Source organism: Protopterus annectens, chromosome 2.part0, assembly GCF_019279795.1.
Source record: "Protopterus annectens isolate FY-2018-M chromosome 2.part0, PAN1.0, whole genome shotgun sequence".
Taxonomy (NCBI): domain Eukaryota; kingdom Metazoa; phylum Chordata; order Ceratodontiformes; family Protopteridae; genus Protopterus; species Protopterus annectens.
In genome coordinates, this window is record NC_056728.1 from 1,249,734,584 (window position 1) to 1,249,749,179 (window position 14,596).

Consider the following 14,596-nt stretch of genomic DNA (forward strand, 5'->3'; position numbering starts at 1 on the left):
AATTCTCCTGTGGTTTTACAACCTTTCCTTGTAATTACAGCACTCTTATACAGGATTTCCTAGACAGTTTTATCATGTAACACAGTGAGGGTGACAGTGATGAGTAATACCTTATTATTCAGAGCAAGTGCAACACTAACAATGTTATACAATATCAGAGTAAACAGTACCAGTACAGGATATCAATCTTTTATTTCTAGGCACATTTTTCGGATCTGACAGACCTGTGGGGGCAATGTTTGTTAGCACTACCTGAATGTTGCCACACATATTACCAGATTCCCCATTAGTATTATGCACATATGTCTCACTCTGTTACTGCACACACTCTGGTCACAGCTTGACAACATGGGGGTGGAGATGTGACATACTTGGCTTATCACTCTCATAACATTTTGGGGAGTTGCTAGAGTGACAGGTTTGTTCTTATAGATGTCTGACAATCAGTTGTATTTCTTATTTGCTGCCTAAATGTCTGGAATCATCCCACTGATTTTCCAGGGGGACAGAGTGACAGGCAGCAGGTATGGACCAATTTACTGGACATTCTGGATGTATCTGTACAGTTGTGAGGTATGATTCTGCATACAGCCTACTACCACTCCTAGGATTCGAACCATGGCTGTGTGTGCTAAAAATACAACAGTTCATGTCTCAATTGAGTATGCTATTGGGATTATGTTGTCTATTTTTTCACTGATTTCTAAGTCTTTCTCAGTTGGACTATATGACCTCTTGTGATTACAACAGTCATATACAGACATTCCTACACATTTTATTTATGTAGGACAGTGTGGGTAACAGTGCTTAATACAACAGTACTATTAAGAGATTGCAACTCTACATTACCATATGATACCAGAGTAAACACATGCAACCCAGCAGTTAGACCTTTATCGTCAGGTTATTATGCTTTTATTTACATACAACCTATATGAGACTCTTCCTGACATATTCTCTGGTGTATGCAGTACATGCCTTAAACAATACAGGTTTTATACAGGTGATTAACTTACTACTACTTTTAGATTTATTTCCTATGACAGTACATGCAAGAGTATTACTAACCTACCTTGCATCGCAACCTCTGCAATCTACAAGCATGGGCTCCTGGTTCGCAGCCCGCTCATCTGCCACTGTGAAAGACATAAGAAAAATATTTAGCCACACCTATCCATAATATACATGAGCTGGCAATTATTAAACAGGTAGTGGACTGATACTTACACACAGCTGGGACATCCCCCATCCTCATAGCCTCTTGGATCCACTGATCCAAGAGATCCCCCTTTCTCCACTTCAGGTTGACATAGTGATGCCTGACCTGCTCACCAGTTCGGGGTATGCCAGTGGTACTGCTGAGGTCACGGGTGAGATGGTCCCAGGCTTCTGCTTTGTATTGGGAACCCTGGGACTGGCCCTGCAGCAGTCTCTGGTCATGGTCTTTCACAAGGAGTCCTGCCATGACTCTGGACTTCTGGATGCCCCAGCGCTGCGCCCAAAAGCACACACCCTCTCCCCATTTCAATCGTAGTGCCTACAGGAGGAAGCTGCAACCAGTTATGAGATGTATTCCCACCTGTTGGGTTTAAATAGGACCAATTTCCCACACTTTGCTGTTATCGGACGGTTTTGAAAATGCTAAGCTATGGGAAAACCTGCTTACCTAAGTTTGGCATTGCTTAAAGGGGAATACCAATGGGCAAACTGAGTTAGCTGGCCTACACATTGCTTACATCTAGTAAGCTGGACTGTGCAATGCTTAGCGTTGCTTAATTTTTAATTTGCATACTATTTACTTTTTGGCATTGATTCATTATTCATTACATGTTATATATGTGTTTGGTATCCATGATTCATGTGTATGTACACTGTATAGGGTCCTTGTGATTATTAGGGGATTTCAACACATTATTACAATGGCACTTCACATCTGGGCTTAATGCAGTACTCCAGATCACATATTTATGTTATGTAGTAGGTTATGCAACATAAAACTGTATACATATTCCTTTCACATGGTCAGTTTGATTTTCCTATAGTGAGGATCTGTTTGATGATACCTCAGTCTTATGTACTGTTGTGATGGCTTAGTGGTTAACTACTGTAACTATAGTGTACAGGGTCTTGGGTTCAAGACCTGCAAAGGCTGTTTAATTTGTTTCTGGCCAGAACAGTAGCTGTTGGATACAGAGTGATTAAGGCACTTTTAAGCAATTGTAAGTGGGTTTGCATGGGTTTGCATGACAGTAAGCAATGCTAACCTTTAGTTAAATATGCTTACAGAGAGTTAGCTTCAACATTGCTTAACCTGTGTGCATTGCTTACCCCCTGTGTAAACAGGCTTAAACCCACTTACTACTGCTTAAATATGCTTACTCCTGCTTAATAATGCTTCTCCCGCTTACCCCCACACTAATTTAGACAGTAATGTAAAATGGTTCTTAGGAAGGTGGTGGATTTAGAAACTCTATGGATTAATCATTCATTACACTTTGTATCTTTGATTTTTATCCCTGATTCATGTGTACATATACTGTATGGGGCACTTGTGATTATCTGTGGATTTTACAGCATTATGACAATGACACCTCACATCTGCAATTAATGTGGTACTCCAGTTCACAAATATATGTTATTTAGTAGGTTATGCAACGAAAAATTTTGTTCATAAAGTGATTTGACATGAGAAATGGAATGTACTGGAGTGAGACTTGAACCGGGAATGACTTCTCACAAGGCGAATGCTCTGCCCACTACATTATTGCAATACTGCTTCATTTGCATATATCTTAATTTTTATCCTCTTGTGCCATTTAAGCTGCAATAAACATAAGCAATGGGCAAACCCACGCACCTACGATTACATTTTATCTGTTTCATAAAAAGAAAATAGCTTGTTTATATTTTATACTTTAACTATTGCTCTTATAAACTTGGGGGGATGTTGCTGGTGGTATGCGGATACCTATGAGTGGTCTCACTCATTCCTATTGCTAACCTGCTGTTCTTGCTTGCAGGGTGTGTATATTCTGAGAGCTCTGCTCTCAGACATGTCCCCTGCACTCATACACGCTCCGTGTCCATTTAGAAGCTCAAGCAGCACTCCTTCATTAATATGCCTGGTGCACTGCCGTCCTGCTCCTAAACATCCGCTTCAGTATAGGACTAAGCTAGTCCTGCACGGAAGTATAGTGAATATGGGGGATAGATTTTTTAACCTACAAAGTCCTATATTAATGGAAATTTCATTAAGTGTCTGCCTCAGGAAATCTAGTAACTGGGTTTTCAACACATTTTTCTTTTTATATTTTAATATAAAATGGAAGTTAACTGTTAAAATATAATAGACCAACCTTATTAAAATGATAATTTCATCATTTTAAGTAAATTCACTGTGGAAGAATTAACTTCCAAGGGCATTAGCAAGTAACAACCACATCTGAGTTTGATTCCCTTAGGCTTCATTTGCCTGTGTGAACTTGAACAAATCACTTAACTAGACAGTTATTTGAATCAATAAAGTGTTTGGTCTACTCCTTAATGATCAAGTGCAAAGTTTTTTATTTTTATTATTTTTGTTGTTATAATTTTGTCCTCATCTTTGGAAGATGGATCCTGTTATTCTAAAAATATGTATTTGTTTAATTTAGTTACTTTAATGGACCTATATTTATTATGTTTAATAAACTGGTGTTTTTGTTTACTGCATGCTGAACAACTGTCCAATTACTTCCTGATTCAAAGTCATTCAGCCCCACCTTCTGAAGATGCATTGGAGGGGCAAAACAGTTCTATAGATGTTTTTTGTGGTCTGCAGCAGGCTTTATTTAAGCAATAACCGATGACATGGGTGTAGTATATTGAAGATTTACCCACGGTTGGTGTAGTTTATCCATGAGTGTGAAGCCCTCTTCAATATATAATCTTCAATATACCACACCATGGAGTCAGTTATTGCTATTATAAAAATGACATTATTTAAGAAAACATTACTTACTTTTCTTAAATAATGTCATCATATGATGGCTCTGTGGTGTTCTTCCACTTTTCTCGGATATCCTGGTACTTTTTTTGGTGTACTGAGCATGCGCATGGGACCTTTGTTCCCATGCTTATCTGTGTGGCTGGTGTTGTGTATAGGAAGCAATGGAGAAAGAAAGATTTGCATTGCTTTTTTTTTTTTTTTTTTTTTTTTTTTTTTTTTTTTTTTTTTTTTTTTTAAATAAAAAAAAAAAGATACCAGGACACTGAAGGTACTGAACAGCAGGAGAGACAGGACATATGAAATAAAAGGATAATCAGGTACTTTTCTCTAGTTTTTCATAAAGTACCTGATCATTCTTTTATTTTTGTTTGTCTCATCTCTCCCATTGGTTTCAAGTGTCCGGTTTTGTAATTTTATTATTTTTTTTAGTGAAATTTTTATGGCATATATTAATGGAAAACACTCCGTGCAACTGTACCTTTTTCCATTGGTATATGCTCGTATTTACAATGGTTACACTGGTTGGGCTGACCAATCAGTGTACTAATTTTGGAATATTAATAGTTTGTCACTGTATAATACAATGTAACCAGAATGCAACTCAATCAGTTACACAGTCAGATAATAAATCAGTAAATAAATACAGCTATATTCAAGGGGGAGGTAGCAAAAAATAAGATGAAACAAGATACTATTCTTAATAAGGTATATAGTTCTGTGCAAATAAAGTAATAAATCAGATGTAAAACAAATAAATCATTATCTACTAATGGTCACTTTTAGGGAGAAAACTATAGGTGTATGAATAAAATGCAGTTTGGATTTTTCCGTAGTACCAGTCATAGGGAAAAAAAAAGAAAGAAAAGAAAAGAAAGAAAGAAAGAGAAACCATAGGAGAGTGAAGTGTTTTACCAGTTTTGAAAGTTGGTAAGAACATTTAGCACTGTTTGAGCAGACAGCAGCATACCTGTCAACTTCTTTGATAAAGAATTTGTAGAAATCCAAAAATAACAGTGTACTTAAGATGTATGCTGCCAAATTATAGTAATGTGCCTTACAGGCAATATCAAACAAGTCTATTTCTTTTTAAATATATATTATCAGGCTTGATTATAATTATGTAATTCGTCATTATTTATTTTCAATTTTTGTTTATATCTTGGAGAATATCATTGCATTTTTTTATGCTATTTATGCATAATATAGATACTTGAATCTTCAGTATAGCTATAGTCTTTGTAGTTAATTGTTTACTTATTTTTTAATATTATGAAGTTTATATTAAGTGTAAGATATTAAGCATAACTCTGCATGTTCCCAGTTTTCATGTTTTAATTTTTCTGTTCTTGAGAAAGTTGTTGTGCCTTTTTGTGAAAGTAATAACTTGCTTGAGGTTAAAGAACTGGCAAGTCAGGCTGCATGCTGACTCAATCCCTGGACTAAATGGTAATTAAAACATAAAATGTTTACTCAAATGGAATAGATAACTCATGACATCCACATTGTGGGTGGAGCTTTCTCTCTTGTATTTTAGGCTGTTTACTTGAGAATTTGTATTCACTCATATTTGAATACTGAAATATTTCTCATAAAGTTTGATAAAGAATGAAAGTGCTCAAATCAGAAATTTGTTTTTTCTAGTTCTTTTTCCTTCCTTCATTAGAGGTTTTTAATTTTATTTAAAATAACTGACTGACTTTTGCTTCATGTGATTTGGTGGAAATCATGTGATCTTTGAATGTTATATAAAGCATTTGAATAGTATTCCACATTTAGTTCTGGTGAAGTCCCATGCAGGATAAAAGGGCTAAGCTAACTGTTGCACAGTAAAGTATATTTTTATCTTTGATATTCTGTCTGAGGAATATAAACGAAGAAGATACACACAGTATGAAGTTGGAACTATACAAAATGATGTAATTGTACATAGATCTTATAGAGCTAGACCTTACTACAACACAAAGAATGTTGATATGACTGAGCATGCAAGGTGGAACGACAGTCTTAGGATGTCTATTACATATCTGACAGATGTAGATTCTGTATGTAATATAATTAAGAGACATTGGAAGGTTCTTACGTCAGACCCTAAGTTTAAGTAGATTTTAGATGAGCAGCCATGTTTCACCTGTAAGAATAATGCCTCTTTGAAGAATTGTTTGTGTTATAAACCTCTATCATTGAATACTTCTAATCATGAAGCTAATATAGCTACATCAGGGACTCGTGCTTGTGGAGAATGTAATGTCTGTGACTATATTAGGACTGACAATGGCTTTATGCATCCTATGAATGGACATCTGTACGCTTTTAATGTTTCTGCTGACTGTAATAGCAATAATTTGGTGTACCTGGCAGTGTGTGAAATATGTGATTCTTACTACGTGGGCATGACCACTAGACAAGTAAGGAATCCCATTAGGGAACATGTCTATGCTATTAATAGTAAGGATGACAGGAATGCTCTTGCCAAGCATGTACTGAAAGAAGGGAGTGAGCATGTGTTTAAATTTTTGGTTTTGGAACTTGTCAAAATATCATGTAGATGTGGTGATGTTAAGACCTATATAGAATGTTTAGAAATAAAATGGATTTATAATCTAGCTGCAAATAAAGGTAAAGGCTTAAACTGTAGTGTTCCCTTAAAGCCTGCTTTGAGATCTAGGGCTTTAAGTTAATTGGGCCTTATTAACTGTTTAATTGCTCCCCTATAAAGTGATGGTGAACTGTGTATGTGGTAGATCTGATGAAGCAACACTTGTTGCGAAAGCGCTCATCTCACTAGTTTCTATTGGATTTTATTGTGGATTTTATTGTATTTTTCATCGTTCTATTAAAGTGTACTTCTGCTATACACTGGTATTTCATTGTTTTTTCCAGTACTTATTTTTTGCAAACCAGTGTGCTCAAGACCGTTTATATTCTCATTTATATTTTTATCTTTGCTGGATATGCCTTATTCTAGTTCAGGACTATTGGTTTCAGCATTTATGAATGTTTTTTAACATATGGATATTTGCTCAATATCTTGATTGACACTTATATTTATGAATTTATTTATATCTTAAACCATCATGAGATCGTCTTCTTAATTTACTAGCATTATTTCCTTCTGTAATGAGCAAAACAACATAAGTTAGATTTTGAGTACTAGAGTTCAGATGTTGCACGTTTAACCCATTTCTTTCTTTTATAGTATGAAGCTGTACCAGTATATAAAAAACACAAATATTCATAAGTTCATAATAAATTTGGTTTCTGACATGTTAAAATAATGCAGATATTTTTTTCAAGTGTGATACATCTGGAGAAGGTCTTACTGAATAAATATTTATAATATACTGTGCATTCTATCAGAGCCTAGAAAATGCAATTAACCCTTGACTGGATGTAACAATGAAAATAATTTGCTTTATATTGTCTTTTCACCTCAGTCTTGGAGAAGCTGCAATGAAAATAAAATGATCCTTTTAAAATATTCAAGCTTTTGATGAGACATACATACTGACTAGCATGTTTTACAGCCGATTTCAAATCTTAACAATAAAATGCCTTATTATGGGATAGAGAGAATGTTTAAAAAAGATTGACCCAGGGTATTTTAATTTTCTGGATCTGTTTCCTCTGATTGTTTCCAGAGCTGTATAGTCAGTGCATGCAATGAGCTACTCATGGCAATGTTTACAATACCTTACGGCAATGACCTTTATACACAATGCAGACGGCCTTGCAAGTGCAGAGCTGTTAAAAAGAAGCAGCTAAACTATCTAGTAAGACTATACTTAGGAAAAACAAATGATGTGATGCATCTGTACTTAAAAGCTGTTAGATGTTAACTTTTTTGAAGAAGCCAAGTTTTTTTAAGTAATCTATGTTTATTCTTCATGATATGCTTATATTTTAACTTTCCAAAATTCCCACTGGGATCAATTCATAACAAAAATATGCTTTTACAACAGATTTCACCATTTGTTCTAGTATGTACTCAGCCAGACATTCCTCTACAATTACACAGGAGAAGTTGTTCTTTTTAGATTTGTGAAAAACAATAAAACTACTCAGTGAACAACACACTTCCTTTTCAATTTTCCGAAAAAAAAAAGTACAGTGTGCAGTGCACTTTGTTGCATGGGCAATGCTGTGTTTAGAGCAAATTTTGCCGGAATGGTCATCTCTATGGAATTTTTATGTGTTGCATTTTTTGCATGAATTTGCCCACACATTGAACTTTGTTATAAAGTACAAATGCAGCATATTGAAATCCTTTACTGGAGGAGAAAGTATATCTTTATAAATTAGAGACATACAATTTCTTAACCTCATTATGCAGGCCATCAGTAGCGTATGCTTTGTTTTCTGAATGCTAACTCACAATGCTATACTATGTGTTCTTTACAGAATCTACATACAAGACATTTTGTCACACTGCAGCTACCTCACCATGACTCTTAATTTTTTTATTTGGAGCAAGGGTTATACAGCATTGAACCCTGCTTCAGTGGAATGTTTACTGAAATAGATTCATCACAAGATATTTTTTTCTAGCTGCAGTATCAATGATCTAAAATAATAGATGATATACTTCATTCAATTTTAATCAGCAATACAGCAGATATACCGCATATGCATTGCATTCTCTAATTTATACATAGTAACGTTACTGACATTCTGCAAAAATCATAGCTCCAAGTCATTTACCCAATTAAACATATGTTAATGACAGGAATCACAGACTGCTAACAACTTAATATAATGTGCAATGCAAGGCAGTCACATATCATCTGCAGGTAGTATTAATGAGGAATATAAAGGAGGTACCACCCAGGATAATGTTGGTGTATCTACACTGTAATGTGCAGCAGACCATGACACACTAACCATTGAAGGGCATGTGAGACAATGCATAATAAGACACACTGTCTCTGACAAGGAAAGAAGTTAGAAATATTTCAGTGTCAAACAAGAAAGATAAGTGCAGCATAGGCTGATAAAGCAGACCAACACAGAAGCATAGCTGCAACTGCCAAGAGAATAGGCTGCATAAATGGGAAAATCCAAAGCAAATGTACACAACACAGTGCCTGCAGCCATTAGGCTTAGAGCCAGAGGAGCAGCATGGATCTACCAACATCAGATGAAACCTTTATCAAAAATAATATTAAAAAAAACGTTATTAAATGCTTTCATCCAAACAGCAGGAGTTCATCATGATAAATGCTCTTAGTTCAGCCAGTGTTTAAATACATAAAACCCATCAGGTGATCAAGTTTTGTGACACAAACATATAAAATATGAAATATATTAAAAAAAAACACTTTTAAATATCAAGTATAAATCATTTAATAAATATCCAGCCATTTAGTATGTAGTACATGTTCACAGAAGAAGGCATAACTGGGAGCCCTACAAAAACAGGTGAAGGAGTACTGATTGGTGGTAAAGTACTAAATGGTTAAGGACAGGGCATCACCAATACTATCCCACAGAAATAAAAAAATATTACTGGATTCATCAAACTTCATATTTACCTTTGCTACTCTATAATTTCTTTAGTATATGTTCCATTTTGTATCAACCTAATATTTTTCCTTACTAGAATTTCTAAAAATGATCCTACTGCTCCATTTCAAGGTTTTCCATGCTCCAAATTACATCTAGTTCAGAAGATCAAATTTGTAAAATGTCAAAATTCCTTTGGTTGGGAACATATGATCAAGATTTTCAAAAGTCAAACCATTTTGACAGAGATCTAAGTACAGTGGGGATCAGGAACTGTGCCCTATTCCCCACTGTAGTGAGATGCCACAATTAGTATATATAATTAACAGGAAGTGTGGGGGTACAGGGTGCCTCCCCTGCAAAAATATTGTCTTGTTTCTCATTTTTCAATTTTATAAAATGTTGATCATATGGTCTCAACTTGAAGAAATTACACATGTCAGAAATTCAGTGTTCTAAACTGGATTGCAAAATTCCATACCTAGCAGCCCACACACCCTTTTTTGGCAATATATTTCATCCTGTCAAATGAAACCATGATGAGTTTAATCATGTAAGATTTACTCTCTCTCTCTGTTTGAAGCAACTCCTATAGGTTATCCTATAAACAGCCACTGCTATTTGCAGAGCTTACATGGCAAACAGGAAAAACAGACATAGACTGTAAGGCTTTTCATATCACACATGTATGCACCTACAGAAAATGTATTGTCCCCAGTCACCTGGGGTATGTGTAGTAAAGTGGAATACCCAGAGAAAAGAAAGCTTATATGAACCCATGAAGAATGTGTAAATTCAACACAGGAGGCACCTTAGCTGAGAACTAAACTGGAGAACCTTTTGATTTGAGACAGCAGTACTAGGCATAATTCTAAATTCCAAATGTACATCAGTTGCTTCAGGAATCTTTTCAGAATGTACATCAGTTTTTCTGCAAAAGCTTTTTAAATTTTCCATCAAAAATAGCAACAAAAAAGTGTTAAGCTGAGCTGAATGTACTTTCCTTCATTTTGGCCTGTATGACTAATTTCTGTCTTGAGAAAGCACCATCTACTACAAAAAAGAAGTACTTATATCTAGCCTTCTAGTGAAAATAAATTACGCAGAAGTTAAATGCTGATATCAGTTTAATTTACCTTTCCAATTGACTGGTTCTGTCTTATGCCCCAACTCAACTTTCAAATGCTTTATGAAGGTGTTCTAAGTTAATTGTTTATTTACAGTTTTATTACTTCTCCATTTTTACTCAGAATATTTTATTATTTTTTAGAAATGGTTTCATAATGTGCTACGCTTTTAAAAAATAAAATATTAGTTGAATATAAGAATACAAATTAAAAATAAACGTAATAACAGATTAACTATTTACAATATAAATAAAATGTCTGAGGCCAGATTATAGATAAATAATACAAGTCATGAATAAGATTTCAATTAACCTACACATATTTAAGATGAAAAAGTTTCAATGAGGGCTAATACTTTCAACCAAGGATTATTATTAAGATTATTAGGGAAAATTATGTTCTTTGTAGCTGTTGTTTCTTTACTTGCCGTTTACTTCAAGAAGATAAGAAATGTTTCAAATTTTGGTTCTGAAGGATCTTCCAATTTATTGCAATAGTTTTCCTAACCACAGCAAGGATTATCCAAATTAAATAAAAAAAATACTGTTTTGGATTTTTTTTATTTCCAAAAATATTTAACAAACCATCTCTTTTTTTAAATGAAAGAGTCAAACCATAAAGCTTTAAAAAATCTTGTATCTTTTCCCCAAATTTACAAATCATATAACAGTCATAAAACATATGTGACCAATTAGCATAATAATGTTTTTGACATCTCCAACATTCAGATACATTTTCTTTTCTAATTTTAGCAAATCTAATAGAACTTAAAAAACTCTGCATATACATTTCTAAGTATATGATTTCCAACATAGAGTCCAAGATGTGGTCTTAATAATGGAAGAAATTGCTTTGTATTTTGTTCAAGTACATCTACCTGGTGTTCTTTTTTGACAAAATTCCAAAATCTGTCATTTAGATTATTAATAACATTTGCTATAGTTGAATGTAATTTGGAGATTAAATTATGAGTTTCTTGATTTTTGTAACAAATTTTATTTAAAATTTTAATCTACTCTGGAACCTCAACACACTAGATAAATGAGAACATTTGGTATGAATTGATGTAATAACTAGTTATACATGAGTGAAATCATTAATATCAAAATTCAATTCTAAGCACATGGATACCAAAACTTTAACTTTATTATCTTCAAAGCAATGATACCAACTATAAAAATGTTGTCCTTTCCAAGTATTAAGTGTATGTGTTGGTAAATTATCATTAATATTTTTGTTAAGGAAAAACAAAATCAATAATTTGAATTGATTGATATTATTTTCTTGTTTTTTTAATTAAGTTTATATAATTACGTTTACTTGGAGAATAGATAGGGATTTTGAATATAAATACAAATAAAGAGCCAACAGGGATTATATAATTTGATATTATTTGAATCCAAAATTTTCAATTTATTTATATTAAATGCATGATAATGCAAGATTTTCCAGTTTGTAATATAACTGTTATCTAATGAGTTAAAGATGATTTTCATAGTTATTGCTTTTGCATCTGTTTCTATATTTGGAAAATTAATATCTCCAGAGTTTCATGGTGTAAAATGATGACTTATATTTAATCTAAGTTTATTTGGACACCATAAGAAATTAACAAGTAATTTGTTTAGTCCCTTAATTTGAGTTTATTAGGTGGTAATACATGAGATTGCGTTATGTATAGCACCTTCAGAAATTGAATAATTGTAATTATTGTAATATGTTTTCAAATAAAATGATAACTTTGTTCCAAGAGTTAATTTGATTAAAGAAAATATATTTTTTCATAATTGAAATTTGAAGTCCCTTCAGTATTTTAATATATGAATCCATAAATAGAACAAATTAGTAGTTTCTTTGCCAGTTATGTAATTGTCCAAATTTAATTAACTTTATTTATTGATAGGAAGATAATTAGAAATGGAATTACTGAAATGCAAACTTGAATATTTTTTTAAATATTTCTATAAAAGTCTTCAGTTCTTCTAATGTTTCTAAAGAATTTTGCCATGCTATTAATAGTATATCATCAGCAAACAGCATAATTCTAGAATTATATTCTTGATTAATCTTCAAACCTTGGATATTTATATTTCAATTAATTAAGATTACAAATATCTCAATAGCTAAATTAAATAGCAAAGGAGAAAGAGGACAACCTTGTTTAGTTCTTTTTGTCATAGTTATAAAATTTGAGGTAAATGGACCCAGATTTACATATGCTTTATTATTGTTATAAATGGAACTGAATATCAAAACAAAGCAGTTAGGAAAATCAAACAGATTTAATACCTCAAACAAAAAATCCCAATCCAATGAATCAAATGCTTTTTCAAAGTCTAGACTAATAAATAGAGAGTCAGATTTTTTAGTATTCACCACAGCTATAAGAATAAAAGTTATTTTATATTATTAGAAGTTTGTCTTTTATATATAAAACCAGATTGATCTAAACTGATTATACTGTGTAAAGTTAATTTCAATCTATCTGCTAATATAGACATAAACAAATTTAATATAATTAAAGTAAAAGGTCTATATGAAGAGCATATTTGTGGATTTTTACATTCTTTTATAATTGGGATAATCACGGAATAATTTCATGAAAGTGACAATTCTTCTTGATGTACATTTATCATGAAATTAAGTCATTTTGTTTTAACCTTTTGGGGGAATAATTTATGTAATTCTGAAATAATACCATTATTTCCCAGACCTTTATTAGGTTTAATCATTGTTATTATTTGATTTACTTTTTTATTAAGGGCCTTCATCTCCTCCTTAATGACTCCTAGTTTATTCTCTTCTTTTTTCTCAGATTTCTTTAATTTTATTTGACTATCCAATATTTCACTATTACAGTCTTTTAGTTTGTGTTTGAACCAATATATTTGTTCATCATATGTATAAGCTTTAAAAGAATTCCAAACCATAACTAAATTAGAGTCAAGTACTATTAAACAGCAAAAAATTATCTACTTCATTAAGTAGCCATGTTTTTTAATCTGTTATTTTAGTAATATATAGTGAAATTCTGGAAATATATGACAATCCTTTAAAATTTGTTCTATATTCAAGATTAATGCATTATGATCAGAGAGCAGACAAGGTATTATATTGAAATTGATTACTCTAGATATGATATCGTAAGAGATCAATAATTTATCAGTTCTTGTTTGGGTGCCATAATTAAAAGAATAATGGGTAAAAGGTAATGAATTTACATCTTTAAAAGTAAAGTTATCTTTAATATTAAAAGATTCTTCAAAGTTTTTTTTAAAGATTTAGAAATGGGGCATAATTTTAATTTTTTACAGGAGTTGGATTCAGACTCATCCAAACCCAGCCACTGGAGATGCACAAGCCAGTGCATTTCTTTGTGCTGGTCCCAAGCCCGGATAAATGGGGAGAGTTGCGTCAGGAAGGGCATCCGGCATAAAAATTCTGCCACATAACTTATGGCGCAAAAATTTCATATTTCCATACCGGATCGGTCGAGGCCCGAGTTAACAACGACTGCCACCAGTACTGTTAGCCAACAGGGTGCTGGTGGAAATTGGGCTACTGTTCGCCGAAAGAGAAGAGGAGGGTGAAGGCATGCCTGAAGGCAGGAAGAGAGGAGGAAGGTTAGGAGTGTAGCAGTGAGGATAGGAACTTTGAATGTTGGCAGTATGACTGGTATAGGAAGAGAGCTAGCTGATATGATGGAGAGAAGGAAGGTTGATATATGGTGCATGCATGAGACCAGATGGAAGGGAAGTAAGGCCAGGTGTTTAGGAAACAGGTTCAAATTGTTCTATCATGGTGTGGATGGCAGGAGAAATGGGGTAGGGGTTATACTAAAGGAACAATATGCCAAGAGTGTTTTAGACGTGAAGAGAGTGTCTGACAGAGTGATGTTTATGAAGCTCGAAATTGATGGTGTAATGATAAATGTTGTTAGTGCTTATGCTCCACAAGTTGGGTGTGCGATGGATGAGAAAGA